This window comes from Giraffa tippelskirchi, chromosome 13 (genome assembly GCF_054371585.1).
Source record: "Giraffa tippelskirchi isolate mGirTip1 chromosome 13, T2T-mGirTip1v1.2.pri, whole genome shotgun sequence".
Lineage (NCBI taxonomy): Eukaryota > Metazoa > Chordata > Mammalia > Artiodactyla > Giraffidae > Giraffa > Giraffa tippelskirchi.
In genome coordinates this window covers 7912339-7924993 of record NC_137287.1, presented here as the reverse complement: position 1 = coordinate 7924993, position 12655 = coordinate 7912339, and the positions used below count along the sequence as shown (strand labels likewise).

The 12655-nt window shown below is 55.7% G+C and overlaps 1 protein-coding gene across 1 annotated transcript in view; it reads left to right on the top strand.

Annotated features, from left to right (window-relative positions):
* The first annotated feature begins 2616 nt into the window (after window positions 1–2616).
* Window positions 2617–12655, top strand: part of SRRM3 (serine/arginine repetitive matrix 3) — a 54049-nt gene continuing 44010 nt past the window's right edge. The window contains exon 1 of the mRNA XM_081557791.1: window positions 2617–2781. The gene's annotated coding sequence lies outside the window, so the exon portion shown is untranslated. The remainder of the gene's footprint in view (window positions 2782–12655) is intronic.

The following is a 12655-nucleotide window of genomic DNA, read 5'->3' as shown; positions in this document are numbered from 1 at the left end:
AGTGGGGAGGGAACAGGCACTAGCTGGCATCCAGGACCCAGGCTTGGGCCATGCAGACAACCTGGGGGTGAAGAAAAGACACAGTTCCAGGAGGTAGAAGGTCTGCAGGGAGAAGGGGGAACTGGAAGGCTCCAAGACTCATAGGGTTCTGACTTAGAGACTGGACTTAAGAGGGAAGGTGAAGGGCCAGGGACCCAGAATGAAATCGCCAGCACTTCCAAAGGTTTAACAGAAGAGAGCCTGATGAAGGGACTAAACACAGAGATGGGGGTGGGGATAGGAAAATGGACCAGGGAGGGATAGAGAAGCACCCAATGACTTATCACAGTGGGAGCCATTAGCACCTCCAGGCCTGAAGTGATACTGGGAGGAAACTTAATGCCAGAGCTTGACCAGAAGAATGGAGCCGTGGATGTGGGGACACCGGACCAGAGCTGGAGAGGAACTCGTCAGGAGAATAAACACTAACCTCTCTCCTCCCGCCCTTCATTCCGCTGGTGATGCTTCCCCTCGGATGAACCCAATCGGTAGCCAAGAACAAGGGAACCTGGGTAATCAATCTGCAGAGGTCAGCCTCCCAAGACCCAGAAGAGGGCAGAGAAGGAGGAGCACAGACCAGAGGGGCAAGCAGAGAAAAACCAGTGCAGATGGTGATGCCATTGATGAAATAAGTAACACAAGGGAAGCAGCTCCTTTTGGAAAATTGGCAGGCTGGTAGGGAAACCAAGATAGAGGTCTATTCCTCTGAACCAGGACACGGGAGTATAAGGGGTGAGGGGGCGACTGGGGCTAAGAGGCTGCCTAGATTTCTAGGGCTCCCTCATCCCAGGTCTGGTAGAAGAGAGGGCCCAAGGCAGCTGGGGAGGCCTGCTTGCAGCCAGCTTGCAGGCCCTTCTGCCCTTCTCCGCTAAAGTAGTTCCCTCTGTGAAGCCGGGGAGCAGAGGTTATAGAGGCAGATGAGGGGCGGGCAGGAAGAGGGGTGCCCAGCTTGGGGCAGTGTGTTTGTTCCCGGGCACTAGCCCCAAACAGAGCTGAGGCTGGGGCTGGTCAGGAACCGAATCAGTGCAGTGACATTTCAAAATACTAATATGACTTCATTTAAGGCACGGGCTCCACTCTGGAAGGATGCCGGCCCCCTGTCCCTCCTATGGCTTCCTTCACCCTCGCCCCTCCACACACCCGGCCAGGGCTCCCCAGGCAAGGGGCCCTCTCCCAGCCCTTGATCTGCCTACTCCCGGCTCTGCCTTGGGAGTCCCAGCCAGGCAAAAGGGGGCGGCCCCCTCCCAGGCAGGGGGAGCAAACACACTGGTGCTAGGCCAGCTCAAGGCCCCAGCAGATGAAATATTCATGCAGCCAGAAGGCAGGAGACCAGCAGAGGACTCACCCCTGGGGCTATGGGGCTGCAGTAATGGCAGCAGCAGCTGTAGCCCACCCCTCTCCCCCACCCTCAAGCTTTGTTCTGCAGACCCAATGGGCCTGCAGTGCCCAGATCCCAACCACTCACACAGACCCCAGCATAGACTCCAAAGACATACAGTAGGTGAAGAAATCTGGGGGAAAGGAGAGGGGAGGGGAGGAGGGTACAGATAGAATATAGAAACAGACACACATATATACAGATGGGCACACACACACACAAACCCGTGCAGATTCACAGCAAACATTTCCTCGGATGACTCTCAGTGTCATGCAAAGATGTTCCGCTTCTTCTTTTTTAATGTTTATTAAATTTTGGCTGCATCAGGTTTTAGCTGCAGCACGATGATCTTCCATTGTGGCCTGCTGGCCTCTAGATGCAGCACACGGGCTTTGCTGCCCCAGGGCATGTGGGCTCTTGGTTCCCTGGCCAGGGATCAAACCCAGGTCCCCCACACTGCGAGGTGGATTCTTAACCACTGGACCAGCAGAGAAGTCCCACAAAGGCCTTCTTATAATCTGCACCTCAGGTGCCTCCCTCGCCTCACCCTGTCCCTGCCCAGCCTCTGATCTGCTCTGGGACTTCAGCTCTGCCTCCTAAGACAGCACAGGGAGCCACTACTCGTGGCTCCAAGCAAAAACTTTGTCCTTCCTGGCCTCCTCCCACGACAGAAAGGCCTCTATGCTTCCAACGGCCCTTGCAGAGCCCTCCCCATCCCTGAGTTCCCTCCATTCAGCAGCCACATGTCCAGCCGAGGAAACGCAGGTGGGAGCTGCACGACAACAGGCTTCCAAGGTCATGAAGAGAGTAACCAAAGGAGGACTTGAACTCAGGACTCCAGACAGCCCACGCAGCACCAGGGAAGATCCAACGATTCCATTCTCAAAAACCTCCCTCCTTTGGGATGTCTCCCACCACCCCGCCTGGCCTCGGCCAGGCCACCAGGATGCACGATGAAAGGGGGCATCCCAGCGGGATTTCTTGCTCCGCCCCAGACCCCTAAGTCGTGGAACAGGTCACTGCAGTGGAGATTCTTCCCCCCAACTCCCTCCTCCACGGCAGACGCCCAGTCCCTTTCCTCGGCTGCGGGCGGCCTCCAGGCCTGTGGAGGGCGCTGTGGGGGCTGGGCCACTCTGGCCGGCAAGTGGCGGGCTGGGAGGCCGCCTCCATGGTGGTGCGCTGTCCAGCATTTCAGCAAGCGGCGGCGGCGCCCGCGGGGAGACGGAGGGCGCGGGGCCGCGGGGGCCGCGGAGCTACCCTGTCGGGCCGAGCCGAGCCGAGGAGGTGGCCCGGAGGCCACCCAGACAAGCGGGACCAGAGGGCCTGGCTCCAGCACCCGGCGGAGCGCAGCAGTCAGCAGGGAGGTGAGAGCCCCGGCTGGGGCGGGGGCATTTCCCAGAGGGGTTGGGGCTGGGTTGGATCTTGGGCCTCTCCAGCTGGGCCAGGGCCCAGAGTCCACGGAACCCAGGGCGGACAGTAGCGGGTGGGGGACTGTCTGTGTGTTTGGTCGGGGGGGGGTGCGAGGCACCTGGGGAACAGAGATGAGGAACGTTGTTCATTTCACTGAGAGGGATGGAGAAAGTGAGAACCCTGCCGGGTCACGGGCAGGACTCCACTGAGCTTAGATGACCACGGCCTGATCCGTAAGGATGCTAGAGAGGCACCCAACTGCAGTCCAATTGCCCTCTCGCAATTGAGAAGAAGGACCTGCTCCCTAGGGAAGGGAAAGACCTGTGAAGAGACCCTGTGGGAGATGCTGGTCACTGGGAGAGATGAAGGGAGCAGGCCCCCACCTGAATGCTGGGCTTCTGTCCAGCACAGGGTGGCAGCATCAGGGACAGTCTGGCCCCTTTCCCAGCTGCCCAAATGCCCCTGGGGAGGCAGAAGCTGGCAACAAGAACTGGGTCTCACACAGGATGGCATTTACTCTCTCACTGGGGAGAAAATGAAGGACACAGAAGAGATAATAACCATTAGGAGTTTGGGTGGGTTCTCTGTGGTCTCTCTGGGTGCCCAGGGAGGGTTTCTGGGGCTCACAGTGTGTCCAACCAACCCCAGAACAAATTCTTGGTTTAAAAAAAGAGAGCGAGAGAAGAGATGCAGCCTCTTTCTTGCCTCCCCCTCACCCTCCCTCCCAGAGCTCCTGCCTGGACAGTGTGAAGCCTCCTGCAGATCCTGCTCCTGGTGGCAGGTCCATTGTGGGGATGGGTTTGAAGGAGAAGGGCACCCAGGTCTGACCTGGTACTCCAGTGTCTATGCTCTATCCCAACCATAACTTCTCACTCTCCCAAGACCTCACTCACTCATCCACTTCTGGCCTCAAGGGGCCTGGGTTGACCTTTTGTCCTGTGATAAGAGAAAAGGCAGGTGCTTCAGTGGAGACCTGAGCAGGGTTTAGAGAATTTCTCTGTAGAGGGGGCATCTTAAGGTCATGGTCCCAGCAGGTGTCAGAGCCTTCCTCAGCCAAAAATAGGACCACGCTGGCTCAGAAATTGCTCCCACACAACATCAGCTTTTCGGTTCCCTAACTTTATGCCCCAACCCACTCTCCTGCGAGTGATGGAGGAGGAATTCTTGAAGAGCGAATAAAGAGTGGTTTGGATTTTAAAAGGTGGAGCTGAGTGGGTAGAAAGTCATGGACTTTGAAGTGTGAGAAACATGGGTTCACATCTAAGCTGTGTGACTTCAGGTAAACCACTGAACCTTTCTGAGCCTGTTTCCCAACCTGTAAAAGAGGTATAACATTAACAGTATCTACTTTGGTGGTCAAAGAAATAATTCAACTATTTATTGGATAGGAAACTAGTTTTAGGCTATGTAATGCTGGGCAAGTTCTAGCAAATCAAACACAAGTAAGAATTTTTAAGAAGAAGCTACACAAAGAGGGGAAAGTTTTCAGTATTGTTTGAAGCACATCTTTCTTTTCCCAGAGTGGACATTGGCTGAGGGTCTCATACCAGGCTACATACTACAGTTAACTCAGTTCATCCTCATGAAAACTTAACCAGGAAGCCATCCATGTCCCCATTTCACAACTGAGAAATGAGACTTGAATGACTTTCGCAAGGTCATGAAGCCACCCAAGCTGTCTTTCCTGGGGCAGGAGTGGAGCTGATATCCTGTCCTGGCCCCTTGATATCAAGACCCAGTTAAATGTCAGTTTCTTGATTCATGATGCCAGCTTTCCAGGTGAGAAGCCTGAGTCATATGGGTGAGGAGGTGCGATGCAGTGAGGAGCCGACTCCCCCAAGGTCACTGGGATATTTGAAGGTGGAACGCTCTTTGAATTGTCCAGCTGGGTACCCCTACACCTGCCAGAGGGGGAGCCTGGATCTGGCAGGCCCATCTGCTCACCGCCCCACCCACTCTCACCTTCTCTGCCTGCCAGCCTCTTGCTGACCTCGGCAAGCCGGTGGCCGCCTGTTACTCTCTGGGCGGTTAGCCCTCACCCCTGTGATGAGGCCATGGTCCAGAGAAACTGCCAGCATTGCTGGGGTCAGCCTCCCCTACTGGCTTTTCCTCTGCCTGCTTCTTGCTGCTGGTGGGGAAGAATCGTAGCTCCTCCTGTCCCAGCAGCCAGCCAGAGTGCCTCTAAGGCGATGGGGGGGAGCCCCCCCCGCCTTCCTTAACTCCTACACATACTCTGAGCCCCTGCCACAGGCCTGTCAGTTCTCACGCATTATCTCATTTCATCCTCACATAACTGGGTGCCAAAGCTGCCACCATCTCCCTTTCACAGAGGAGCAAAACAAGACCTGAAAGTGACATGATGTTCCCAAGGTCACAGAGCAAGGTCTTGGTGCAATCCTAGGCTATGGCCTCAGGGGCCTGGTGTGGCTCTCACAACACCACTGTGTCCTCGATTCCCCAGGCTCTCCTGGGTGAGGATCAGCCAGGGCACTAGGGGTTGGATGGGGGTGGGCGGGGGAGTGAACTCCATATGAAGGAATTCAAGGATCTTCCTTCTGGGCCCATCTCTGCTCCTTGTGTGAGCTTGAACAGGTCCCTTCTGTCTCCAGGCCTCAGTGTCCTCAACCATAAAATAAAAGAGTTTGACCAGATGACCCCCACCCCCAGCCCCACACCGCAGGCCCTGCCAGCAATAAGATGTTAAGATCTCTATGCTCCATAAATCTGTGTGTCAGGAACCCTGTGGTTCCATCAGCAGAGGTAGAGTCCACCCCCAGTGTATGAAGGTTAGGTTTATTCATTGGAACCGAGATTTAAAATTCACCCATCCCCCTCCTAGGGTCATCCCAGGTAGTGCTAGTGGTAATGATCCTGCCTGACAATGCAAGAGAGATAAAAGATGCGAGTTTGATCCCTGGGTGGGGAAGATACCCTGGAGTAGGGCATGGCACCCCCCTCCACTCCAATATTCTTGCCTGGAGAATCTCATGGACAGAGGAGCCTGGCGGGCTATGGTCCATAGGGTTGCAAAGAGTTGGATGTGACTGAAGCAACTTAGCCCACACACCCACATCCCTCCTAACTACAAACCTGGGGTCTTAACTCAAAAGAGGAAAAGGTGGCTGGAAGAGGCCCAGTGGCTCACTGGGAGATCATGGTTCTATGGCCAAGCCAGGATGGAGCCCTCCCAGCTCAAGATTTGAGGTGACCTGGAGAAGGAACTGGCAACCCACTCCGGTGTTCTTGCCTGGAGAATCCCAGGGATGGGGGAGCCTGGTGGACTGCCGTCTATGGGGTCGCACAGAGTCGGACACGACTGAAGCAACTTAGCAGCAGCAGCAGCAGCAGGGACACTAAACATGCTCTCCACACTCCTCCCTAAGTTGTTTACGATATCCCAGGAACCTCCCCCAACAGGACACATATACATGGGTCCTACATCCAGGGGAGCAGCCGGGGTACAGTGGTGGAGGCTTATTCTTAGAGTCTTGGGGAGAGGAAGAGATTTTGTAGCTGATGCTCTAAAGAAAGGAGGCAGAGTCCTACTAAGGGAGTGGGTCGGTAGGGCCACTGGTTCTGGTTCGGGCTGTGTTGGGGGAGGAGCAGCCAAGCATGACGTGGGGGAGTTCCTTCTCAATTCCAACATCTGGGCTCATCGAGAGGGGAAAGGGATTAAGGAGAGAAAGAAAGAGGGCTCCGGCTGAAGCCAGGCAACTCCGTGGGTCATGGAGGCTTAGGAAGGGGGAGGTGGCACAGGGGGGTGGTACTCAGAGAAAGGAGGGCAACCATGAGTGGAGAGGAGTTAGAAAAGGGGAGGGGGCTCAGTAGAGGGCAGTGAGATCAGAGAGGAGGAGGAGGTTAGAGAAGGGAGGGGGCGGAGTGAGAGCACAGGAGGAGCCCGTGATAGTGAGGGACCATTACCGACAGTTACAGACCCCAGCCTGGCCCAGCCGAGGTCTTCACTGGGGCCTTGTGCCCGCTGAAACCTCTGGGTTCCCCTCCCTTCACCTTCTTCTGGGTCATGAGAACAGGAGGGCGGCAGCTCTCCTGACTCTGTGTCATCCAGGACAGGGTTCTCAGGGGGCCTGGGCAAGCGAGCCAGGCAGGCTCCGGCTGCCCCTTGGCTCGGGAAAGAGACTTCGGTGGCCACGTGTGCCCAGGCTCCAGAGCAGCCCCCAAACCCCCAGGGGCTCCTCGCTTATAGCCAAAAGCCGACCTCCCATCCGTCTGCGTCGCTGCTTCCCCAGCAATCAGCCTGGCCTCAGCATCCTGCTGCCCCCGCCCTGGCCTCCTGCCTACTGCAGAAGCTCCTGTGCCAGCTGGAGCATCCTGCCGGGGCCTGGGAGGGCTGGAGGAGGACCTGAGCCCAGGGAACCGGACCGTGAAGCCCAAGCAGCTTACTGAGCTGGGGTGGGGTGGGGTGGGGGGGTTGCCCTTAGCCTGCCTGTTTCTAGCATCCAGAATGGCCTGTGACTCTGAGATCTCTCCTAGGACTGAGCCCCATTCCCACCCCCATCCCTCAAAACTCCCTAGGATGGAAACAAGTAAGTTTTGTTGAATTCTTCTGATGTTAAGAATGGTGCATCCTCATCAGGTTAGACTAGGGAAATAGAAAAACCAAGGAGAGAAAAGGCACGGGTGGTCCCACCGCCCAGAGGCAGCCACGGTGCACAGAGGGGTCTATCCTACCAGGATTTTGTCCGTGTGTTCATAGATACATAGCATTAAATAACTGGGAACACCCTGTCGAGGGAAGTCGACGTGCTATTTTTCACTCTATAGTGAGAATTGTCTGATATCTTTAAAGATTCTGTAAAAAGCCTACTTTGAGGCCAGATGAACCCTGGGCACCGGTGGAGCCGCTTCCCAGGGAGCCAGTGAGAGCTGCGGGGGTGGGGGTGGGGGACTTGCTCTTCTCCTACCCTTTTGGGTGGGGCACAGCTTGGGAGTCTGCTGGTCATGTGTTTCCCTTGGGGAGGATGACTCTGGGGCCTGTGCCAGGGTCAGCTGGGGGCTGAGAGGAGGGGCGGGGGACTGCCTCTGCCAGGGACCATGGCAGGGGAGGGCCAAGGCTGTCGGGGGAGGTGGAGCAGGAGACAGTGCTACATCCCCTGGGTGGGGTGAGAACCTGGACCCACTCAGACTTTAGAGGAAGGAGCTCAGAACTGGGAATCAGGCGACTGCCAATCTCCTGGGCTCTGATCGCATCTAGACCCCCACCTCCACAATCAGGTCTGTTTCCCTTCCCGTGATTCAGGTGGTGAGTGCGAAGGCACCCAAGGAAGGAAAAGACCCAGCTCACTGCCCAGAGGTGGCGGTCATTTGAGTATGTGAGACCACACCATTAGCATCCACCAAGTGCCTCCTATTTTCCCGGCATCGTATGAACCCTGGGGACATAGCAGTGAAGCAGACACCCACCCTCACCTTGAGGAGCTCCCACACTAGTGGGAAAGGGAGGCATGAGGGAACTGAGTGATGACCGTTGAGGTTCTGCTAGGGACTGAGATGTGCACAGAGATGTAGACAGCCAGAGGAGCTGCTAGGGAGAGAGAGCTTGAAGTTGGGCTTTGGAGAGAGACAGAAAGGGTGCCAGACAGAGAAAGTAAAAGGTAAGGCACTCCTGATAACAGCAGGGGGCCACGCCCAGGGATGAAAATTCCCAGTGAACTAAGAGGATAGCCGATGATCTAACTGAGCCATGGCATGCCTGAAGCTAGAGGGCAACACCAGGGGTGTGGCCAGCCAGGTCAGGTCTTGAAGGACCTTGAAACCCACTGTTAGTGCTGGGAGTTGGTTTGGAAAGGGACAGGAGTCAGGGAAGGCTTTGGAGCAGTGTCATGAAATGATCAGACCTGCACTTAAGGAAGCCTGCTCTGGCTGCCTTGTCGGGAAGGAGGATGGAGAGAAAGAGACCAAGGGTAGGAGGCCAGGGAGGAGGGAGGCACAGCTGCAGTGGGGCTGGTGTCGGGGATGTGGCCCTGGGAGGTTTGACAGGGGTGAATATGCACGTGGTCTAGGCCAGGCTCACCAAGGGGCAGGGGTCTGGGTAGGGTGGGAGTGGAGGAGGGTGGGAAGTGGCTGACACAGTTGTCAGCACCGAAGAACCAGGCTGGGGAAGGGGACTTCAGGCCGGGCAGAGGGGCCCAGCCACCCATTCTCCCAGCGGGCGGCCAGGGCGGGATGCAATGGAAGCTGGGACTTGCAGCAGGTCTCGCCTCCAGGCAGCCCTGTCCCCCCTCCCTGCCTGGCACAGTGTCTCTCATGCTTCCTTATCCTTATGACCCATCCCTTATTGACCCCAGAACACCTCTCTTCCCTGCCTCCAGAATTCTCTCTTTCTCTGTCCTCTGCTCCTCATACATCAGAAAGTAGAGACGGTCATTCATTCATTCATCAAACTCAGCAGCTCCTCTGAACTAAAATACTCAGTTATCATTGTCATCCCCAAGCCCCGTGCTCGGCACTGCAGAAAGGGAGGAGCTGCCCTCAGTCTAGTGGGAAGTCAGGCCTGAGAGCTGGTGAATATTTGGGGATGGAATATGGGTTATGTGGGACCATCCAGAGAGCTGCCGGGGCACTGGCATTGGGGGCAGCGTGGCCCACCTGACTGACTTTGGAGCCAGCTTCACAGATGGTCCCCAGAGGAGAAGGACAGATCTGCCAGGGGGAGAAAAAGGGGAAGGGCATTTCTGGCAGAAGGAACAGCCTGAACAACAGTCCTGGAGGAGGGAAGAGTCCCAGGCACTTGGGGAAGAGGGTGGCTGGAGAGGCTAAGGAACGTGGGGCCAGGCTGGAGAGGGAGGCCTCATGAGGGGGCTTAATGCCAGGCTGCGGAGTCTGGCTTTTCTCTTGCGGGCAGCAGAGAAACCAAGGGAGGTTTCCCACAGGTAAGCACATGGCCAGAGCAGTTTCAGGAAGGTCATCTCTGAAGGGCAGGCAGGACTGGACAGATGGAGTGGACAGGGGGGCCAGCGGTATGCTTTCAGGACACAGGTCACGTGGCCTGGGACCTCCCCTGCTGCAGCTGGGACACCCAGAACCACGGCAGCCATGGTCTCCAGGTACAGAGTACCGGCCTCGGTATTTCCAGAACAGTCCATGAACAGCAGGTTCCTGGGACCCGCCCATGTAGAACCTGATTGTAGGACCTAGAGGGGGATCTGAATTTTTTTTTAATGTTTCATTTTATATTGGAATAGAGCCGATTAACCATATTGAGATAGTGCCAGGTGATCAGCAAAGGGGCTCCCCGGGGACTACCCATGCTAGCATCGAGAATTGGGGCCTCTTTGCTTTGCAGATGCTCTTTCCTTTGCCTGCATGCTCTTCTTCCCACTTCCTTTACCTCTTGATCTTCAGTTTCTGCCCCCATGTCTTCTGTGCCACGCCTTGTTCCAAGCCCCCAGGGACCGCCTTTGTTTTGCCCCGCCTTTTATACTCTGTCCTCCAGGCTGCCTCCCTCGGTAACCATCAAGGGCACCCATTCGGCATCTCCCGTGTGCCAGGCACCGTCGCAAGGGTTTCACACGTCCTAACTCATTTAGTCCTCGCAATGTCTTACAACAGAGTCAGGTCACAGCAGAGGCTATTGAAGCACAGAGAGGTTGTTAACGTCACCAGTGTCACCCAGCAAAGAGGCTGCAAAGAGGCTGTGCTCTTCTGTGATGTCCCAGAGGAGGAGCCCTTTGAGGGCAGCGACCCTGTGCTGTTCCTCATCACAGGTGCCCAGAGCAAGCGCAGGGCCTGGCACGTGGGAGGTGCTCAGTTTTCTCATCTGTAGAATGGACAATTCCCCTCCAAGACTGCTCCGCAGCTTGGGCGAGTCCAGGGCCCTGATGGGGGTTGTAAACTCTGAGGTGTACGGACTGGGCTGAGGCAGGGCATGGCAGCAGAGGCGGCAACTCCTTGCTAGGACTTTGGAGTGGAACCATTTCCGGGACAGGATGCCTTTCTGCCTTCTCTGCTGTGCCGAGATTCAGCCTCTCGTAGAATCAGACTGTCTCAGATCTGGCTGGGGGGCCGGGGAAGGGGTTGTGGCCAGGGTGGGATCGAACCCCCTGATGAAGATTCTGGGGCCCAAGGCAGAGCCAGGCAGAGACTCGGAGAGGCTGCAGCTGCCAGAGTGACCCCCCATTCTCCCTGTGAACTTATGGGGCTTGTCCTTTCCCAGAGCAAGGAGGACCCCCCGCCCCCCTGCCATCCCTGCCTCCCACCCACCATCCCTCGGGAGCCATAGGTTATTGTCAACGATGTTGTTAATTAACTGCTTAATTAACTATTTAGGCTAATCAGATTAATTGACATTAATTGGCTACCATTTGTCAAGGACCCTGGAAAGCGGTGCCGCTCAGAGTTGAAGCATGTGACTGGGTCTGGGCAGGGGCGTGGGGCGGAGTTGTCGGTGCCCTGTGGAGCTGGGGGAGCAGGCAGCAGGCAGGGGCAGGCCTGAGGGCATCAGGACGGCTGCCCAGGTGGTGCCTCTCCCGGCAGCTCACGGGGATAGTCCTCGGACACCTGAGTCCTGGGTCTTCGTGCTTTGGGAACTGCATCACCTCTTCCTTTCCCATAGTTGCATTTAAACAAACAAAAAAAAAGTCTGATGAAGTACCAGAGGCAAGAGTGAGTACTTTCCATCCCCAAGGGCTGCAAAGACCTCAGAGTGGAGAGAGACCTTAAAATCCTAAATAAGCCGTGATATAAGTAGGTCACCACCTAACAACTGTGGGGATGACGTGCGCACGTATGGTTTTTTAAGAAGGGAAAGATGAAGCTGTATAGGGTAGATCAACGATGTAAAATATTAAACTGCGATAAAATGATCCGATTTGCATTATTTAGTCAATGACAGCCCCCAAAACCCACAGTACATTTTTATACCTGTTTTAAAACACAACTTACAGTTTTAAATTATAGCACTTGAAACAAAAAAGAAAAAACTACTATGAAATGCATCCTACGTTTTGGAAAAAGAAAAAAAAAAGGCAACCCACTCAAAACTGAAAGTGTGAATTTGTCTTCAGAGCCATTCTCTCAAGATTAAACGGCTCCCACATCTAGTCTATTGCTGGGCTGGAAGATGGTAGCCTGCAGCCATGTCTGGACTTTTTCACTGACCACCCCCTACTCCAGAGGGTCCCTTCCCCTATCTGGTGAATCCCTGGCCTAGCTTCCTGGTGTGCTCACACGGGGGCATAGGAGGTGTGGGTTTCGAGTATTCTGGAGATGAATACAAATGTAAGGGGAGAAAGGAGGTCCATTTTGGTGGGAGAGTCAAGCTCCCAGGATGAGGGGTCCTTCAGGGCATGAGGAAGGCTCCCGGCTTTATGACAGAGATCTCGAGCTTGGTAAGGGAAGACTTAGAGAATGAATGTGGGGTCTCTCTCCCCCTTTACTGCCCGATCCTGCAGCCCCTGGGGAAGGAAGGACCAGAAGAGACTGGAGGCGGTTGCCTAGCAACGAGAGGCGCATCTGGATCGATGGGAATGGCAGACGAGGCTCCAGCCCCCAGCCCAACTCTCTCTTTGATCTCACCCGGCCCGGCAGAAACCTGGGGGGGATGCCCAGGGCAGACTGCCTGATTAAAGCTGAGTCAATAGAGGGAATTTTCCATAATGAGATTGTGTGGGCAGCAGAGGCAGCTGCCCTGTCTCCCTGCTATACCCTCCCCAGTGGGTGGAAGGGGCTTGTCTGTCTGTCCAGCACACACCCTTCCTGCTGATAGCTCCAACAGGGACATGGGGTACATCACTACCCAGCTTGGACTCTTCTACATGTTGAGCTGCCAAGAATTCAGAGCCCAGCCCTGCCCTGGCCCCAGTAGTATCC